This window comes from Epinephelus lanceolatus, chromosome 24 (assembly GCF_041903045.1).
Source record: "Epinephelus lanceolatus isolate andai-2023 chromosome 24, ASM4190304v1, whole genome shotgun sequence".
Taxonomy (NCBI): domain Eukaryota; kingdom Metazoa; phylum Chordata; class Actinopteri; order Perciformes; family Serranidae; genus Epinephelus; species Epinephelus lanceolatus.
The window spans coordinates 12,712,399-12,722,217 of NC_135757.1; the positions used below are offsets into that span (position 1 = coordinate 12,712,399).

The window sequence follows — 9,819 nt, forward strand, 5'->3', positions numbered from 1 at the left end:
GATCGCCCTCTCCAGGCAACGTGTGGGCGCACGTTGCAGTCACAAATTGCGTCTTAATGATTCTGTTTACAGATCATCACCCTGCCTGGGAGAAGAAAGGTGGGGAGGGGTATGAGCTGTACCCCCCCTGCTGCTCTGCCTAAATGTTGTATGGGTGTTAGGAGTTGTGATGGAGGAGCCTTGTTGGAGAAATCGGGGGCAACGACCAAGAAAACAGTTTATGTGTTCGGAAAAAGGATGAATGGTGTTTAATTGGACTCAAAACATGTGACCCACAATGTATACAGACCGAATCCCCCTGATTTTACAAACGTGATCCATGTGTGACTAATGATTAATGTGTAAATTACGTGTCCTCACATTGGTGTCACCCCAGTGATCCCATTTATTTTGGTGCTCTTTAAGCTTTTTACTTCCTCCCTGTTGTTCCTCTATTGTGTGTGGACGCTGTCATTCCCCATCTCTCCACTAGTTGCCCCTGCACACCTGCCCCTCATTCCTGTCTCCACAACTGCCTCTCATTATCCTATTATCCCCACAGCACCTATATATACCTGCCACAGCAAGAGGATGCCATATAAGAGCTGTTGTGGGGGTGAGAGCGATCATTTCAGGGTGCAGTTCATGATTTTGTTCCAATTGTGATTATATGACTTTAGCAGAGGACTCAGCTTTCACATTCACGCACAGAAACAAGACCCAAGTTGCAATAAATTATCCTTTAAGCTCCCGACCTGCTGCACTGCACATCATCTGCTCCGTCTTCCTCCTTTCTCACATTATAGTACCCCATGTGTACGACCTCACTTACAAGCCCATCCAGGAAGTGTCAGTACAATTATCAGCCTCTCCTCTGACCATTTCAAAAAGCTCACAGTTAGCGGGGTGTGAAGGAGAAACATGGTTGCCTGTTAAACCTCGACACCGCAGGCCGCAGCGCTCAGCACACGGGCGCCACATGTGGGCCCCCCTGAATTTAGGACTGTTGCTCTGCATTCGGTCGAGGCTAAAGCCGACAGTGTGCAATCTCCAGCAGGTTAGCAGTCGGTGTGGGAACAATGATTTCCTATGGATGCAAACAAGGGCCTCTGTGACTGAGTCTGTTTCTTAAACGACACACACCTGACTCTGATCTCTCTCTGCAAGAGTCAATCTGTGCTTGAGATGTTGTTGCCAGTGTGGTGAGGAAAGAGAAGTGTTGCAAGGTGTTTGGGATTTAGAAATCATAGCACGAAGAAAACGTTTTTGGAGAAGCGATGCACTGGTAGGTTTGGTCTCAGACACAGGCTTCAAGGAGCAGTGTGTAAGATTTAGGAGGATTTAGTGGCCTCTAGGAGTGAGGATTGCAGATTCCAACCTGCTGAAACTTTTCTTGGTTAAAATTCCTTCAGTGTTCATTGTTCAGGAGGTTTTTACCAGGGGCAGAATTATCCACAGAGATCTCTTGGTGATTTCAACGCTTGCAAAACACTGAATAAAGCAGTTTCACGTTTAAAAAATAGTATTTTTCCGACACTGATTTCTCTGTGCAATAGCCAATCTGGGCAAGAAATGTTGTTCCTAATGTAATGAAGACAGAGAAGTGTTGCAGGGCATTAGGGAGATATAAATCATAGTATGAGGAAAACAAAACGTTTTGGGAGAAAGAGATGCACTGATAGATTTGGTCTTAGTCACAGGCTTAATGGCCGAACTGGTTCATTGTCTGCAGCAGGTCCAAAATATCATATGATTGGTTATGCTGTCCTGTGGGACAGCGTCTCAATTTCAGCCCTCATCTCTCAGCTCCATTAACTGACAAAAGATACCAGCAGCCTGAGAGAGGCATATTTCTCAGGTGGCACCACATGGCATCAGATGATTTGTGTGTCTCCAGATTATTTGAGGCACTCTGTCTTATTTTGAACTGTCTCTGGATGTGCCCAGGAGGTGAGAACTCTCCAGAAATAGGGCTAATAATTGAGATTTGTGTGAAAGCACCTGTACGATTTAATGGCCCTGGACATTTTCAAAATTGAGGCCGACCACATTAATGGCATCGGTGGCACCATCTCGTAGTCTGTCTGCAATTTCACATGCTGCACTGACCATGATAGGACCCTGATAATAAAATCTGCGACACCGTGAAAGTTCAGATGTAATTGGTGTGGTGAGTTCACTAACCCTGTGCAACAAATTGCAATGAGCTGGACCCCCCCCCAAAAAAGGAGAACTTTCCCTGTGACAGCCAAATGGAGAAATCCAGGAAACCCAGTCGAGCTCAACAATGGAGAGATTTACATAATTATACTGGGAACAGATTACATAAAAAGAATCCCTGTATAATTCATAACCCGGTCTTGCTCTATCCACACCGGTGTTATCTGGTTTGTCTGGACTAAATGGTGAAACGAGGAGGGACAGATGGAGAGGAGCGAGGCGACGGCGTGTAAGAAAAGGTTGTGAATACATCAGCGGCCCACTGAGCCAACAGGATGTGCCAGCATGGGTGTGTTTGCACATGCAGGTGTGTGTGATGAGCACATTTGTATGCTGTCGGCAGCTGAAATCAGTCGCGTGGTGAAGATGAATGGTTCTGGCTATAAGTGAAATGTTAATGCTTAGACAAAGGACGGAGATATATCCAAAGGAGGAGGACATTTACACAGATTGTGTTTGCTAATGTGCTGGTTAGTTTAGACCCAGGCAGTAATTATTATATATATTAGGTCACACACAAACTCACCCCCCTAAACATACTGATATGAAAAATTGCTTTTTGCTGATCATTAGTAAATATAAACAGAATCACAAATAAACTTAAAGGTCCAGTGTGTAAGAATTATCCGCAGAGGTCTCCCTCTCTCCAAAACAAGTGGACCCAGTCATGTAAACCATGTAAAAACACTGAATGAAGCAATTTGATTATACAAATCTGAGTTTATTTAGCATGTCAGAGACAGGCCACTAGCCTAGCACATGCTAATCTGTGCTTATCTTTTTTTTCTCTGATAACTCCAGACAGATCCAGACATTCAGGAGGTTTTTACCAGGAGCCAAATTATCCGTAAAAGTCTCCTCTTCTGCATAAAGTGTTTGTGTCAGTGTTTTGTGACACTCTTATCTTAAAGGGGCTTCTAATTAAGATGGCCACAGTGAAAACCTGAAAATGCAAAAATGCAAATGGCTGTATCTGGAGCCAGTGCTTGGTTTGTCCGTTTTTGGAGACGAGGACCCGCTCCCTATGTAGATATAAGCGGCTCATGCTAAGGTAACAAAAGCACAACTATTCTCATTTCCAGGTGATTATACACAAGAAAAAATACTTATATATCACATTATATTCAATTTCTGCCCATATATCCCCTTAAATCCTACACAGTGGAACTTAAACTGTACAAATTGCCATTATAATTACTACTTCTTCTATGTGGTTTGTCCTAGTGGAGTTGCAGTACCTCAACAGAAGCCATTGCTCAACTGCTGTGTGTAAGTACAATCAATGTCAAACACTACTTTGTCTCTATTTCATGACTTTGAGATGGATCGCACCATGGAAAACTAGAATGTATTTCGGCTATATCGCTGTAGATGATTAAAGTTTTTGTAAAGTGTTAGCTTGTCATAAAAATGTCATAAAAAGCCATAAAAATGTCACAGAAAAGTCACTGTATAGTATCTGGTGAAAAAAAGTCATCAAAGATGTCAGAGTATAATATATGTCATTACAAAGTCACAGTATGTCTGCCCCTCAATCATGTGTTGGCTCCTGAAACTGACATCCCATCATCCAAACTTTGAGAACCCCTGATCTAAGAGTTTCCTCCAAGATCCCCCCCAAGGGTTGATCACAGCCCTGGTTGAGACAGTCCAAGTCAGAAGGTCAGAGCTAAATATACCAGAACATGCAGTGCATCCTGTATATATGACCATCGTAAGAAGTTTGCAGAAGGTCTTGTGTCTGTGCAGAAAGTGCAAAAATCTTTTCAGTCATTCAAAAAGCACTTAGACACAACATCTCCTCATTTCCAAACCATAAAAAAACTAACTCCTAAAAGGCTACCCGCATACATGCTACCTAACCTCGGTGACGGAGAATGCACACTGATTTGATTAGCCCAACTCTGGTTTTTAAAGTCTCCTGGAAATGTCAGCAAAATCATCAAAGCGTCCGTCTCCTCCATAAAGCCTTGATCAAAGGCATTCTCAACATACTGCGCCCTCTATATTGTTAGCTCACGGGTAAAACGTCTACATCTGCACAACATTATTGGTTTTATGGGAGTTTTATAAGTGGAGACAGACCGAAATCGGGGAGGGACAAGTGACATTTCCCCCTCTTGGCTGCACCCTCGGCCCACCAGCTCTTTGCTGCATTTGCAAATGTGTCACATGCACTTACGTACTTGTTTTACAAGGAATTCCTCTATGTTTGCTCGGGTGCCTCCCCCATATATTACATTTATGCACTTTCTTTGTGCATTACCACCTCTGCAAGAGAAGGTGCATCTCTACCATGCTCAAACAGAGCTGCTGCTTCACATGTTTGCTCTCATCCACCTGAGGGACAAATGGTGGGTTTTGCCACCTAGACAGCCAAAATGTTTAGTCAACATGTAGGTGCAGTTATTCTGTGAGAGGCAAACAAATAATACTGAGTCATAATCTCACACCACTATACTCTCCCACACAAACCCTATCTCTCTCTCTATATATATATAAAACTGAAGAAATGGATGATACAAACTCAAAGCCCCCCTTTTGATTTCTTTTTGTAAGCAAACCCACCTGTGTTTATATGATTCTCACCAAAATGTATTGTGTGTGTGTCCTTGAAGTATAACAAATGTGATTTCCCTCCTCACACTAGTCATAAAGCCGTCAACATGGGGGTCTGTGAGGACTGACTCACTTTTGGAGCCAGCCCCAAGTGGCCATTAGAGGAACTGCAGTTTTTGGCACTTCCACGTTTGTTTTATTTTTCAGCCCCAGAGATTGCCACTTGGGTGCGGTGTTCGGCAACTTGGCAACTTCCTCATTAGATTTAGCAACTTGTCAGACTCTCTTGGTGACTTGATTTCTAAAAGCAACTCTTAACAATGTAATCTGACCATCTGGGAAAAACGGAGAGATATATTTTGTAATTCATTCTCATGCGAACTGCTCAGAGTAATCACAGTCTAAGAATCCTCCGCCATTAATCTGCCCTCAATCTCCCACCCCATGATCATGAATAGGATAACTGGTTACAGATAATGGATGAATTCACTTTATATCATGCATTATAGACATTATTTGCAGTCTTCTCCACTGCTGTTGCAGGCACATTGCCATTTTATTTGCATGTCACCAGCACCAACTGTCGATCAGCAGAGGAGTGTGAAATCAGCGTCACCTGCGTACTTGCTTGAGTGTGTCATTTTGCACGTGCACAATAAAAAACAAAACAAGGTTTGTCTCACACACATGCAGTCCATTATTCTGTTTCATACACACTGTTATTCTCTCAGACATATTCCTAATCTCACCCACACCATCATTTTTTCTTCAAAACAATGTAATTGTGTCTCACACCCCTGTTGTGTCTCATATGAGTGTGTATGTGTGTGTCTCAGGATGATTTATGAGCTAAACAGCCTCTTATATTAATCTCACTCGACGCATAATCTCATTAAAACAATTACCTTTTTTAATGAAAGGCTATGCACCGCAGTGTTTTCATGTGTAACCTTGGTTTTTATGTGTTGAATTACACACACACACACACACACACACCCCTCCGCTCCACCTACTTACCCTCCACCCACCCGTCCCACTCACAGCAGGCAGCTCAGACCTCAGGCCACTTCAGTAGATCAAAGAAATGTTGGTATGAAACCCCCCGCCTCCTGAAAACCTCTAAATCCCAGCACCACAGTGGCTTAAAGTAACCCCACCACAACACACCTCTTTCCCTTTCAGGAAGCCCTAACAGAAGCCCTGAAAGCATGCCTCCTTTTGATTTCCATCCTTGTCTGGGACATCCCAACCGTTTTGAATCATGTTAGATATTTTTGTTGGCTGTTCTGTGCACATACAGGCATTAAATTTTCATATCTGTGTGCAGGATTCCCATATCCCTGCACATAAATGCGCATTCACAGATGCTGACACAATCACACCTCCTGCTTCTACACCCATCCCCCTCCCAAGCTCCCTCCATCAGTTTGGACAGCGTTACAGTTTGGCGGCGTCCTCGCCACGTCTGGTGCTGATTTCCAGGCCACAGTGCCGAGGCTTGCCAGTAGGTGGGGGGTTGCAGGATGAGCTGTGGAGGAGCTCCAAAGATCGCATGAACATCACCACAGTGCTGACAAAGAGAAGGGGACTCGGAGCCGTTGGGAGGCTCTGTGATGCTCTCATCTGACTGTGTGGCACGCCGCAGTGAGGAACACAGATGACAGTGATGCACTGGTTTCTGCTTCCTCACGTGCTCACGTTAAACTGTTTATTTCAACACGACATGCATTTCAATTCGGAGGTGTGACTGATCTGACTGTAACACTACTAGAAATGTAATTAAATGTTATTCATTGGCCAACAATTTTGATAAATGATTAATTATTTAGGTTATTTATTAGTAAAACTGTCAGATATTTGCTGATTATAGCTTCTTTAATGTGAAGATTTGCTGCTTTTCTCTGTTCAGTATCATTGTAAATTAGAAAATGTATTTCTGGCTGTTGGTTTCATGGTTGAACAAATCAAATTCATTTTACATAAATTAACATAAACATTCACAATGGCCGTGTTTTATTAAAGCATGCCTGCGAGCAATGACAGTGTGCAGGACCTTTCTATTGTGACATATAAAAATGTCTGCTGTGAATAATGGCTCTTCATATTTACGGGGCAACAAAATAAGACAAACATTGTCAGAAATGTAAAATTAAACACTGACACATTCTGTCTGCAGAAGTGGCTTGTCAGGCATTTAACAAGGTACAGTGTACTTCAGCTCATCATTGCTCTGTAGAGGCTCTCAAATCTCCCAGCAGCCATGTCTGTCACTTTCATATAGGTCTGGTGGAGAGTAGTTAACACATACAGTATATGGGCCAGAGAGATGGCCTGGTTGTTAGCTATATTTAGCCAGAACATGAAATATCTGAGGTTATTTTAGCGTGGATGTCCTTATTTAGAGATTCAGATGGGTTATATTCTATGAATTGTTTTTCTAAATGTCACACCACTATTAACATCTTGAATCGAAGGTGTCGAAAACGAGGTCAAGTAAATGTTACAGCTGAAAGATAGCATCAGAAATGTCCACGTCTTTTACAATTTTTGAGTTTTAATGGCTTTCGGATATCAGTACGTTTTATTTTTGCATTGTGTTTTATAGTGTTACTGCACCCTACATATAAACGGGGGTGGTTAGTTTAGCTTAGCATGAACACTGGTGGCACTCTGGCCAAGAAATAGTCCAGGCTAGCCATTTACAGCTGCCTCTGCTAAGGTAACCAGGCCCCCAGGAAGTGCGCCAGGCTTCAAGCCAATTTCCATAGTGGCCAAACAATGAAATTACACATGCCGGGTTCATCACATGATTCCATTGGCGCCAAAATACTTTTCCCATAGACGTAAATTGTGAAAGAAATGTCTGTACATCAGTGGATAAACGTGTCAAAAGTCTGGATCAGCTGCACGATGAAATCCTTTTATCCCCATCCAAGTTAGAGGGTTACTAAACCAGAAGTTAGCTGCTAGGCTCGAAAAAATCTGGGTACTTGAACACTCGGAAAGTTTAACTTTTTTGGCTTCATGCTCCACTGAGCAACTTTCATAGGAATGACCAGGGCCCTGCCTCCAATGTTGTGTCTAGTTATACATCCATCAAAGTAACAGGCACGGACTGGCCATCCAGATATTTGGGTATGTCCATGGTGGGCTGGTCTTGAGAGGGCCGATGTTTCAGTCATTGGCTCCTTGGCACAAACCGACCCCCGCATTTGATAGCCATACTGTTTTAAGTGAAATAGCTGAGTTTGCAAAGTAGTCAGAGACACATGGTTGATGTTTTATTTTAGTTTCAGCATTAAAGTAGCAGAGCAGAGACAGTAAGAGATGCAGATGGAGCCACAAATGCTCAGATTAATATTCAGTGTTTCATCTGGTATAATAAAGTAATTGACTGTCCCCATGATGAGGTAAACTGTTCATGTCGGGTTTGGAAACTGCCGCCTCAAAAAATTGGATGCATGATACTCCTGGTCATATTCATTTGGAAATATAATCAGCCTGTCATTAACAGCTGAGGACCTCCACTATAGCAGCCAGAGGGCAGATTATGACACCTGAAAGCCATGTAAGAACCCATCCAGACCCTGCTATCATGTCAACATTAGCATCAGTCAATGAAAATTAATTTTTTAATAGCTTTTTATCAGACCGACATCGGTGACAGCAGTGGTCACATTATCTTCCCTGCGTATTTGAGATGTGAGGGCAAATTCCAGTCTTGACAATAACATCATCCCAACACATATGGAGCTTCTCATTCATCATTACTGTGATAAAGAGCGAGATGACACCGGAGGCCGTTTCCTGACTGTCACCCTCATCTCCATCTCACACATCACACACGCAAACACACATACCGCTTCAGATCTAAATCGCCCTGTGATGTGATTTGACTCATCGGGGTGACTGTGGTGGGTCTGCGCACGGTTGTTAAAGAAAACCACATCCTCGCACAGCAGCCACACATTTCCGAGGATCATGAGGAATTACAGCAGGCGTTGGTTTGGATCACAGACTGCACGACTGCAAGATATAACTAGATCTAGGCAGTGTTTAGAAAATATTCTTTGGTAACCTTTTTTCAACAAAAAAACAAAACTAAAGCAAAATAAAGAGTAAACTGTGATTCAAAAACAACCTAAAATTGCAATTTTCACCAATGATATTGATTAAACAATATTGTTAGTGATGGGCAAATTAACTATAATGAATAATCTGTATGTATGCATCTGCAAAATCTAGTTCCTGACCTCATTGTGAAAACAATGTCTGTCAGTCATTGGATACTTTTATTATTTTTTTTTAGCATCATGACCTCGTGCGAAATGACTAATTTCGCTATTTGGATCCATTCGGTCTGATAACATTTCAAATGTCTAGCAGAGGCGCACAATTAAATTCTTTTATCCTCATTGAGGTTAGTGGAGGGCTAAACTTGAAATAGCCGGCTCGGCCAGCAGAAGGTAGCTGCTCCATCGGCCACATCTCTTGAGGTACTGCCCATTGTTCTGCCAGCCCCAAATTCTGAAGTCCCGTTTGTCTGAGGATGTCCCATTGGACCAAAAGCCCACTTCTCTGACAGCCTGTCATCCCAAAAACAAATGCCCATTGCTCCAAAGTCCTGTTTCTAAGAAGATACACACCTCCTGCAGTTAGACAACCTAATCTCCAGGAGTGTTTGCACTCTACGTTTCTGTAAACCACTGATACGTTACATTGTTCATCACCATTTGGTTTAAGCACAAATAACACTCTGTTATGATTAGGTAAGTTCAGATGTTTTCACGTTAAACACCCATGTTTGGTGGCACACAAGTCACTGGAAAGGCACAAATGGGTCAATAAAAACACCTTGGATTAGTCACTTAAATGCCACTGGGAAACTGAAACTAACGGCAGGATGTGTGTATCATCGGTTGGGTACCCGGCAGGTAACCCAGAAAAAGCTGTGTAACAGTCACAGATATGTGTATAAAATCATGGGTGCCAGCATGGGTAAAAATTAACTACAGGTGGGTTGGCGCGATGAGAACAAAAATGAACTTTTTATTTTTCAGT

At 42.6% G+C, this 9,819-nt stretch overlaps 1 long non-coding RNA gene across 1 annotated transcript; it reads left to right on the forward strand.

Annotated features, from left to right (window-relative positions):
- Positions 1–1,183: 1,183 nt before the first annotated feature.
- LOC117249768 (uncharacterized) lies at positions 1,184–6,786 on the forward strand. Its single transcript, XR_004501002.2, has 3 exons — positions 1,184–1,264; positions 3,424–3,468; positions 6,086–6,786. It is a non-coding gene; the product is annotated as an uncharacterized LOC117249768 (long non-coding RNA).
- The last annotated feature ends 3,033 nt before the right edge of the window (positions 6,787–9,819 follow it).